Here is a 9,455-nt window from a genome sequence, read left to right on the forward strand (position 1 = left end):
AAACGCACGCCAATAAAAAGTCACTTACACGTCTTCGTTTCGAATCTGATGAATGAAAACGGGGAAGCGAACACGTTTCTTCGGTCGTGTCGAGTGGATGCTGCTTTTAAGCTAGTGTCGCGTTCTACAGAGCGTTAAGTGAATAAGGTTAAAATCATTCACAATTACAGTAAAACGCACGCCAATAAAAACTCACACGTCGTCTTTTCGAATCTGATGATCGAAAAACGCGAAGTGAAAATGTGTCTCAGAGTCGTGTCTTTCCGTAGCATCGGGTGGGCGTTGCGTGTATTTAAGCTCCCGCGGCATGACATCTCAATCCGGGTTACGGGTAGTGGAATTTCCGCTTACGTAAGTTCCGGTAACATGTAATATCGTAGTCAAAATGTTGATGCATAGGCTTTTGTTCCGGGTGAAGGAAATTCCTTTTCATAGAATTCCGGACATGGGAATATTTACTGTATATATAATATATTTTTACACATAATAACAACATGCAATGACAGTACAGTTGAGGCTCAGAACTAAGAACTGTCATTTTCTAAATAATCCACACTCCCTGTTACTTTTTGCGAAGTGTAAGCATACAAAAATGCTTATTGTGGATATACCAATGTGCTAATTTTGCAAGCCAGGGGGGCCTTGCTCAGTTTATGCTGAGCCTAATTTATACTGTGTGGTGAAAGTGTGCATTTCACACTAACTGCCTTTTTAAACAAAAGAACAAAATAGCCAAATGGAACATCAGGAGAGTTAAAGCTAAACCCCCGAACGTAATTCAAGTAAATCATGCTCCTTACTTTTGAGAAATACAGGATGAGCAAAACATTTTTGAAGTTGATGTAGACATGTCAATGAATTAATATTGTCAGCCAGGGTAACTTTGACCAACTTTAAACAAATATGGTTTGGCATGATTTACAAGTACAGTAAACGGGAAACCCCCCACCCCCACAAAAAAGCTATAGAGTTGTAATCGTTGTCATTTATTCATACTGTGCACGACCTGTTACTTTTGCAAAAGTTTAAAACAAAAAAACGACTCTGAAGTTTCACAGGTTCATGCAGATATATTCAGATGCTAACTTTTCTTGAATATGAAAGGTCACTCCATTCCCTTTCCATATTAAGGTTTTGCCATATTTTAGTCCGAAATGGCCCCAAACCAAAATATATTAATTTCTTTTTACATTCTGTTTCTCCGGTAGCCCGCTCGGGGAAAAAAAAAAAAAAAAAAACTTCGGATGATTTGTTTCGAGCTGTTGTGGGTTTCTGACACCTTGTATAGGCGATTCGGCTTCACTTTCCTTCGGCTGTGGCTACATCTTGACATTAACTCATGACCATGTTAGATCGTATACTATGTGATCAAAAACAACTGGAATAATTTGTTTGTGATAAAAAGTACAGTACTGCTTAGACTGCCCGCTTTACAAAGGACGGCGGCTTGATAGCCGAGCCCTGCGCTCTTTTTCTTTAAAGCCGTCAGGAGGAAGGCGTGTTGTGTTTGTTGTGTACTTGCTCGCTGCAGCTGTTTCTCCTCCGCCTAATAGTGACAGCCATGCCTCGCCCTTGCTGCAGTACAAAAGGGAGTTGAAGCATTCGATTGTGCACGGATTGTTTCCTCCCCCATTTGATTTATTAAACTCACAGATTACAAGTAAAAGTACATTAGACGCCTGGGGGTGACTAAAGGGATTTCTCTACCATCGATGAACAAACTATCGGGGCCTGAGAGAAATGAAATGACGAAAAACAACAGATAATATTGTGTACGCTGACAGTGGGACAAGGCGAACTCTTCCAATCAGCCCAGATAAACATCCAGCACGGAGAGATATGTTCTTGCAAGATAACAGCTTAGCACACACGCTGACATACAAACACAAGCGCGCATGGATCGGTGCTTTTGATAAGCACCCAAAATTACTACATGTTGTTTAGGGTGGCGGAACAAAAGGATTAAAAAGGACATCATTTTAAGAAATCAAAGCTGTGGAAAGGTGGAAAGATGAATTTCAATGGGATAGATTAGACTTCATAATGGAGACATAATTACAGGAAAACAAGATACGTGTTTGTGTATGTGTGTGCGGTAAGACAGCAGCACCTCGGCTTCCCCCCGTCAATGCACCGCAGGGGGAAGGAGGCGCAGATTCACCGTCTGTTGCTGTTTTCCACGACCCCCGTAGATCCCCCCACGGTGAAAATCAGTTTGCCCCCCAAAGTCGGGCAAAATACAAATTCAATTAAATGAAGTCAGTTCAGTTAATCCCCCACCCCCCGCCTCCCCATGCATGCGCGCACACACACACACACACACACACACACACACACACACACACACACACACACACACACACACACACACACACACACACAGACAATCACTTCCCCCACTAGGGGTCAAGCCAACTGCATCTGGCCCCTGTCTTTCTCTTCCAGCGGCCCCCTGCTTGCATGCTGCTAGGTTGCCTTTCCCTGATGGAGACAACTGCTCCAGTTTTCATTCCCACTGTGACTGTGTGTGTGTGTGTGTGTTTGGGTCAACACGTTTCACTGCAGATTCCTGTTGCGTTATTCCCCTCCTGACTCACGGGGAATACACATTGTTTATCCCCTCCCTCTTTATTTGTTCTTTCACCCACTGTATTTCGGTAAAGCATAGCAAAGGATATTTCCATTGGAGAGTGCCCGATCCTGTTAAGAAGCTGGATTTACAGATGCGGTGATGGTGAGAAAGCAGCTAATACTCTGACAGCTGCCTAGTCAAACCATCGCTGGAGATGACTAAACAGATGTGCATCTCATTGATTTACTAGCAAACAGGATCAAAATCATAGCGTGGTAGCTGCTTATCCGGATCACTGATAGGCGTGGCCCTGTTTTGCTGTTATATAAAACAAAGTTCTCAACCTGGGGGCTGGGGACCCTGTGGGTCTGCGGGTTGTTTTTTGGGGCTCTGCAAAATAATTTGTACACAATGATTATGTTGTATCAGTAAGGTTCATATAAATGGAGTAAATCACTAAAATAAACACACTAAAGCAGCTCATTTCTACCCTAATGTTAGGCGATTTAGAAGCTCTGATATGATTGAATGACACGTCTAGCTCTATCATGCTTCATTCGGCATCATTCAAAGAAAAGGACCCGGCTCATATCCTGTTTCATGAAATAAATAAATAAATGAATAAATAAATAAAAATAAATAAAATATTTCAATTCACGTTGTCTGCTTCTTCACAGAAATTAAACACTGGTTCTTAAAAAGAAAACCAATCATGAGAGTGGTCATAAAAATTGCTCAAAGAGCGATCAAAACGCAAGGTTATTAAAATTGCGTCGTCGATGAAAGCAGCACTCGTCGGCTAGCAATGATAAATACCAGTGTATTTCTCCCCTGTAACGCGTCCCATGACCCAAAAGGTTTGAAAACCCTTAATTAATAAAACAAAAAAAAAACCACTGGGTTAAAGAGCTAGCACATACAGACATTGTAGCACCTGCACGTGCCCTTTAAAAGCTATGTCACCCTTTCACCTGAGCCCCATCATGTAAACATGATTTGTTTGCGAGAATGGCCTGGGATGGTGGGATTAATGAATGCTGATGAAGTTCCACTTCTATCCTAGGCGCTGCCTCCCAATTTGCCGGAGTGGTTCGTGAGGCCGGAGTATGTCTAGAGGCGGTGACTAATTCCCTTTACCCAGTGTCAGATTAAGGCATGTCAATAAACAGATCAACTCAATCCATCTGTGAGCGACTGCATCCGCTGGCTGAGTCTTGGCTGTCTGTAATGAGCTGCCGAAAATCTCCATCGGACTGAAATGTCTGGAAAGATGCCTTGTCACAGTGCGTGGGGAAAGGCAATGCAGGGAAAGATGGGAATGTTGCCCACCTTTAATACCAGATTTACGCTGCACCTTTTGACCATTTTCTTTTTGCTCCCAAGTAGCACAATTGGGCTGTGGCATAGAATCAGGCTTCTTCCAAATGTGGATAAAATCAGTTCTGAATGAGATGTCCAAACAGATGGGTGATGAGGAAATCGCTAAATAAAAGGAAGTTGTTGTCACTGCGTGTGGGTGGAGCATGATAACTCCTCATAAAACTCATTCCATCAACTCTTCAAGTTTCAAGTGTGACCTCATGTCCGGCTCTGAAGAAATTGTGTGTACAGTACTCACATCGAATCCTCTGTCTTGCGCAATCTAAAACTTTGTTGTTTCCTGGATGGACATGATGGTGCGAGGAGCTATTCGTTGCTTAGATTTATTCAGTTTAGGGTAGTGGGAGCAGCCGTATATGTGAGTGTTGTTCTGGTAGTTACTACCACCACATAAATACATGCTAAATATCCACATCAGCCATTCGAATTCCATATTGCTTGTTGACACCTGAATAGTTACACATTCTGTTTTTTTCAGGTGTTTGGTATTTGGACAGAAATAGACCGCAGAACTGTGCACTAGTCAATCCAAGGAGGAAAACAAAATGATGCTCCATCATGTTGTGAGGAGGAAGGTTCATCAGTTCTCATTTGGCTAATTTATCTCTTCCTGGTTTCCTGAGTTAATTGCACACTAATAATTTCTGTAACGCTTCTTTCAGCAAAAGTTACGCTGTTGACTCTGTTGCTCGTGTTTATGTTATATACACTCTTTCTGAATGTGTGTTTGTAAGTCCCGGCCCAAGGGGTGTAAACCTTTGGGAATATGTCATGCTCTAAATTAGTGTGCCTCACTTCTCCCCACAACACTGGCTAATGTAGGGCACAACTGAGAGGACTCAACGCTATCGAATAATTCTCACACCCAAAAATAACAAAAAAGTGACCGCTCACTGTTTTATGTGTGTAGTAGTGCTTATTCCCAAGGGGCCAGAAGCACAAATACTTTCAAGAAAAGCTCATCATTTCCTTCTTCCAAACCTCCCTCCTCTATGCCAAATTATACCTTTTCTGGTAGGGATGAGATGACTGAAAACTTTTTGGCCCGAGATCCAAATGTAATAAAATCACCAAAGACCTGCCCTGAAGGGGGGCAATTCTTCAGCTGATTTCTCATAGGAAACAGCACCGATTATTTTTTTCTCCCACAACCTTCCCGCCTCATTATTATGGAGAACCGTAGAACTTTATCTCATACGCTTTTTTCTTACTCTGAGATGGATTGAGTCCATGGGCACGTGCAGCCATGAATGCTGAACAGGTGTTCAATGAAACCCTTTGGCCGCTTCAGAAGTTTGATGACGCGGTACCAAGATCGCTATTCAACTAACGCCGACCAGCCTTGTCACTCGGGACAAAGGCAACACAAAACAACCACCGCAGGAAGTCACATGACCACCAAAGTTTGGGGGGAAAAATGTCAGAGGTGAGCGGCGACCCCCTCCCCACCCAGAAAGACAACAGACATAAGCTGCTTAAGCGTCGCTCGACTACGCTGGAATGCAGATGTCTGCAGAGGGGGGCCTATTATTTAAGATCTTTTCATCACTCTGAAAGGGAGGGAAATGGCTCTAAAAGACATGAATAATGAAGGCCCTTTCTATCAATGTATGTATAATTAATCACATGTCTTCCAACTGGACGTCTATGGAGCCTCTAGGCCTGAGTGACATGGAGACAAGTCTGGATTATTGTCTGAGTCTGACAGTAAAAAGGACAAGTAGGCATAGCAGGCTTTTTCCTTCCATAGATGGTACAGATGGGTGTCGTAACTGATTAATCGATTACCGTAAGTGATCGTAAAAAATGTTGTCCATTATGTGGAATTGAATTTTGATCAGCGGTGAAACAGCAAAACTGAGTGCACTACTTGACTCAAAAATATGCGGGTGCGATGTTTGGTCTGAAAAAGAAAAACAAATGTCAATTTGGGAAGTTGTGCTCCATGAAAAGTTCACTGAGGAAGTTCGGTTAAATGCCCGTCCCACAAACCCCTTTCACGCTCGCCAGCTACGACCTGTGTATAAGGTACCAATGCGGTGTGGAATCTTACAGTACCGTAGCCTTAAATGGTGAATGACCAAAGTAACCATTTGTAATGAAAGTACTTGTCACTTTCCCCTGACATTGCTACACATTACCTGAATGCGCGAAGACGCTCAATGGACACCTCAATATCCCTCTGTTTGAGAGACACTGGCAAATAAACGTCACCAATGATAGGAGGTTAAAATAAGGTTGACTTCTTTCACCTTTCTTGTCTATTTTACGCGTTTCACAATTGTCTCTCTTTCAGTATGGTGAGGATTTGTCCACCTTCACACGGGAAGGCTAAACGACAGAGACGGAAATGTGAGCGGGAAGTGGTGCTGTGTTTACGCACCCGTGTCATTGTTTGTGAGAGGGGCCATTATTTGCTTTGCTGGGACAATACTCGACATGTACCGCCTCCATCAAAGTGATGACCATTGGTTTGTTTGTTTGGTTTTTTTTTTGTTTTGTTTCCAATTCTTCTTAAGCCAAAGAAAAAGAGCTGACTTTTAACACGATCTCTCCGCCTCAATAATTCACTTTGGTAGCATGATTGATTCCCCGACGGGGCCGCTGGGTTTGGACTAAATTGGCGGGTGATGGAGTGAAATGATGCTGCGAATGCGGCAGGTTGTTTGTCACATGTGTACCCCTCTGTCACAATTGATCGAATATAATTTGAGCGTGTGGGGAGCCCTGTTGATATTAAAAGGTAATAACGCTGCGTATTCATCAGGGCCGACTCCCCGCTGCAAGCATAAATAGAAAATGTAATCTCATCCGCAACTATGGCTATGGCCTAGAGCGCTCTTCCACGCTTTTTCGCCACTGATCCTCCCTCTGGGGTCCTGGCTTGTCTCAAGGAAGAGAGGAATCTATAATCCAGCAGATGGCGAAGGATCTATGGGAAATTCCGTTATCAGGAATAAGGTAGAATAGTTGCCGGCGTCCGGGAAAGAGTGGCCAAAGGTTGCTGGGGTTATGGTCGCTCAGCGGTCTGGGGTAAACCGAATCTAAACCCTCTTCACTGAGTTGGGGGGGATCTTTGTCTTTGAGTCACCACAATGTGCCTCAGGGGCTCAGCGGCGGGGGCAGACCTACGGGTGAGCCGGTCGCCTCTTTAGAAACGCATTCCCGCCAAATCGGGGGATTTTTGTCCAAAAAAAAGCTCAACGAGGGGGAGTGTCTGTCTCTGCAAAAATATGCATTAAGACTCAAAGTTAAGCTTCGTTGCAGTCAGGGAGGCGTCTGCATCCGCATGGGAGCCGACAAAAACAGATCCTTGGTCAGTTATTAAAAGTCCCAATATGGGGAAATGCCATAAGATTCCATGATATTGGCTTGCCAATCGTTAAGAAAATAATCAGGCTCTTTGTGCTGACATACAAACCCATAGCTACATTTCAAGTGTTTTGATTGAATCGGTCTTGTTTGATTTTTTTTTTTTTTTTAATGCACCTTTTAGCTTGGATGTTTTTGTCTGCCAAATTGATGACTAAATTCTTGTAGCTCTTCCCTTCATGAAAGACTTGCGTCTGAGTGTGATTTTCTACTTTTTTCAAATACGCAACACTTTTACCAAATAGTGTCCTAACGCTTACAGTTCAAAGGCATTTGTTTTTACCCTGCAATAGGAACATTCTGAGAAAATGCATAATATACGCTGATTTAGTGTTGTTTGTTGTTGCAATTATACTAGTAAACTAGAGAGTCTTACTCACTCTCGTCAGCCATAATATTGATGTTTCAAATGACTTACACGTGCCTCATAGTGAGCCGTCATTGGTGTTCATGATTGTTTTATAAGGTTTCGGGTTTTAATAAAGCATTAATAGTCTATTTATAAACAACCAAGAGACCCTTACTCATACTCAAGTGGTACCTGCATTTCCAATAGCTACCCTTCATTGCAGTGTTATCAACACACAGGTTAATGGTGGTAACGTTAATTGAATGCTAGCATGCCATCCATGCTGAGATGCCGTCTGCCAAATGATTTTTCTATCAGCATCACAACGTCCCCTTTTATCACCGCTTTATTTTTAAACTGTAAATTGTCACGGTCGGACAAAAGAGAACACTGCAGAAATGTCTTTACCTATAAATTGAACAGATTGGCGGTGACACCTTTTATGCATCCCTTTTTTTTTAGCATCTTATTAGTGCCTATTCCACCATCTGCTCATGTTTGCTTCAACTTAAGCGTTGCAGTTTGCCACCGCCGCCTTGGTAAATCATCGAGTGGGGCAGCTGTGACATCCTGTCTTTATCTTTTCTTCTCCTTGCTATCTTTTTGCGAAATCTGCTGAGCTTGTTGAGTGATTACTCGAAGAAGAACCGGCACCGCCCACCCCACCTTTACTCTTTTCTGACCGTGCGTCCAGCGCTGCGAGGAACGCAAATCAAATCTTCGAAGGAGATTGCTTTTTCTCTCGATGGCAAAAGGCCAGTCCATTGTCCCGGTGACCCCACTTTTATTGAAGAAATAGATGCAAAGGCTAAAAAAAAAAAATAAAAAAAAAAACAGGGAGGAGGTGGCGTGTGGAGGGTGATGCTTCTGTGTCCCGCAGGTCAACTGTCTCCCATTTCCTCCCCCCCTCAAGTTCCCTCCCTACTCCTCGTGATACAGTGATCAGTCACATTCCTCCCTGCAGTCCTCCAGATGAAACGGAACAATAATTATGGGAATAGAGTGGCTCTGGCCGCTAAACCGGGGCCGCTCGTATCACAACAACACATTGTCCAACCTGATTAAGGAGCCATTTGCGGCCTCCTTCTCCTCTTCCTCCTCCTCGGCTGCAACTTGACCCCCTCAGCAAGACGTATCAATACGGCCTCCAATTTGAGGTCGGTCGCGAACGTGGGAGGAGGCGGTGTGTTTCTGTGTTTCGCCTTTATCGGAATGAATGACTCATCAAGGTTGCTCCTTTTTGTTTCGAGAAGAAGGTGACTGTGGTCATTTTCTGTTGCATTCTTTGATTCAACAAGCGATGTTGCAACTTTGCAGCAAGAAGGATTGTTTCTGCTTGCCAAATTCTTGTGTGAGCTGTTTAACAGACTCTTTTTTTTCAGTTTTGAAATTAGCAAGTGACTGAATCGGATGAAGAAATAACTTTTTTGTTCAAGTTGTGTAAAGTGAAAGTGCCATCCTACTGCAGCCAAAATGTGTTCAGTCTGGTCTTTAAAATGATGTTTTGTTTTGTTAGTCACACTTTGTCTTTATATTAGTCTCTCACTGGCATGCTTGCTTGCAAATGTGCATTTATATTCGTCTGTAATTTGCGTGTTTGCTTGTAAATTGCAACACGAAGTAGAATAGAATACATTTTATTGCCATGTGATGATATTCCACTAGAAATAAATATATTTCATTTGTCCAGGTGATTTTATCCGATAGGAAATAATTGAAGTTGAGTGAGGAATGGTGATTTCTTGCCAGATGTGCTGAAGAGTTTTTTGTGTGTGTGTGTGT

At 42.9% G+C, this 9,455-nt stretch overlaps 1 protein-coding gene and 1 long non-coding RNA gene across 4 annotated transcripts in view; one reads left to right on the forward strand and one right to left on the reverse strand.

The window, feature by feature from the left end:
• The window catches only part of pcdh19 (protocadherin 19), a 69,170-nt gene that overhangs the window by 23,403 nt on the left and 36,312 nt on the right, over positions 1–9,455 (forward strand). The gene's annotated exons all lie outside the window — the stretch shown is intronic.
• LOC109515879 (uncharacterized) overlaps positions 1–9,455 on the reverse strand; it is a 19,845-nt gene that overhangs the window by 5,549 nt on the left and 4,841 nt on the right. Inside the window, exon 2 of the long non-coding RNA XR_002168274.1 lies at positions 6,382–6,385. This is a non-coding gene — a long non-coding RNA (uncharacterized LOC109515879). The remainder of the gene's footprint in view (positions 1–6,381; positions 6,386–9,455) is intronic.

The sequence above is a fragment of the Hippocampus comes genome, unplaced genomic scaffold (assembly GCF_001891065.2).
Source record: "Hippocampus comes isolate QL1 unplaced genomic scaffold, H_comes_QL1_v1.1 scaffold9, whole genome shotgun sequence".
Classification (NCBI taxonomy): domain Eukaryota; kingdom Metazoa; phylum Chordata; class Actinopteri; order Syngnathiformes; family Syngnathidae; genus Hippocampus; species Hippocampus comes.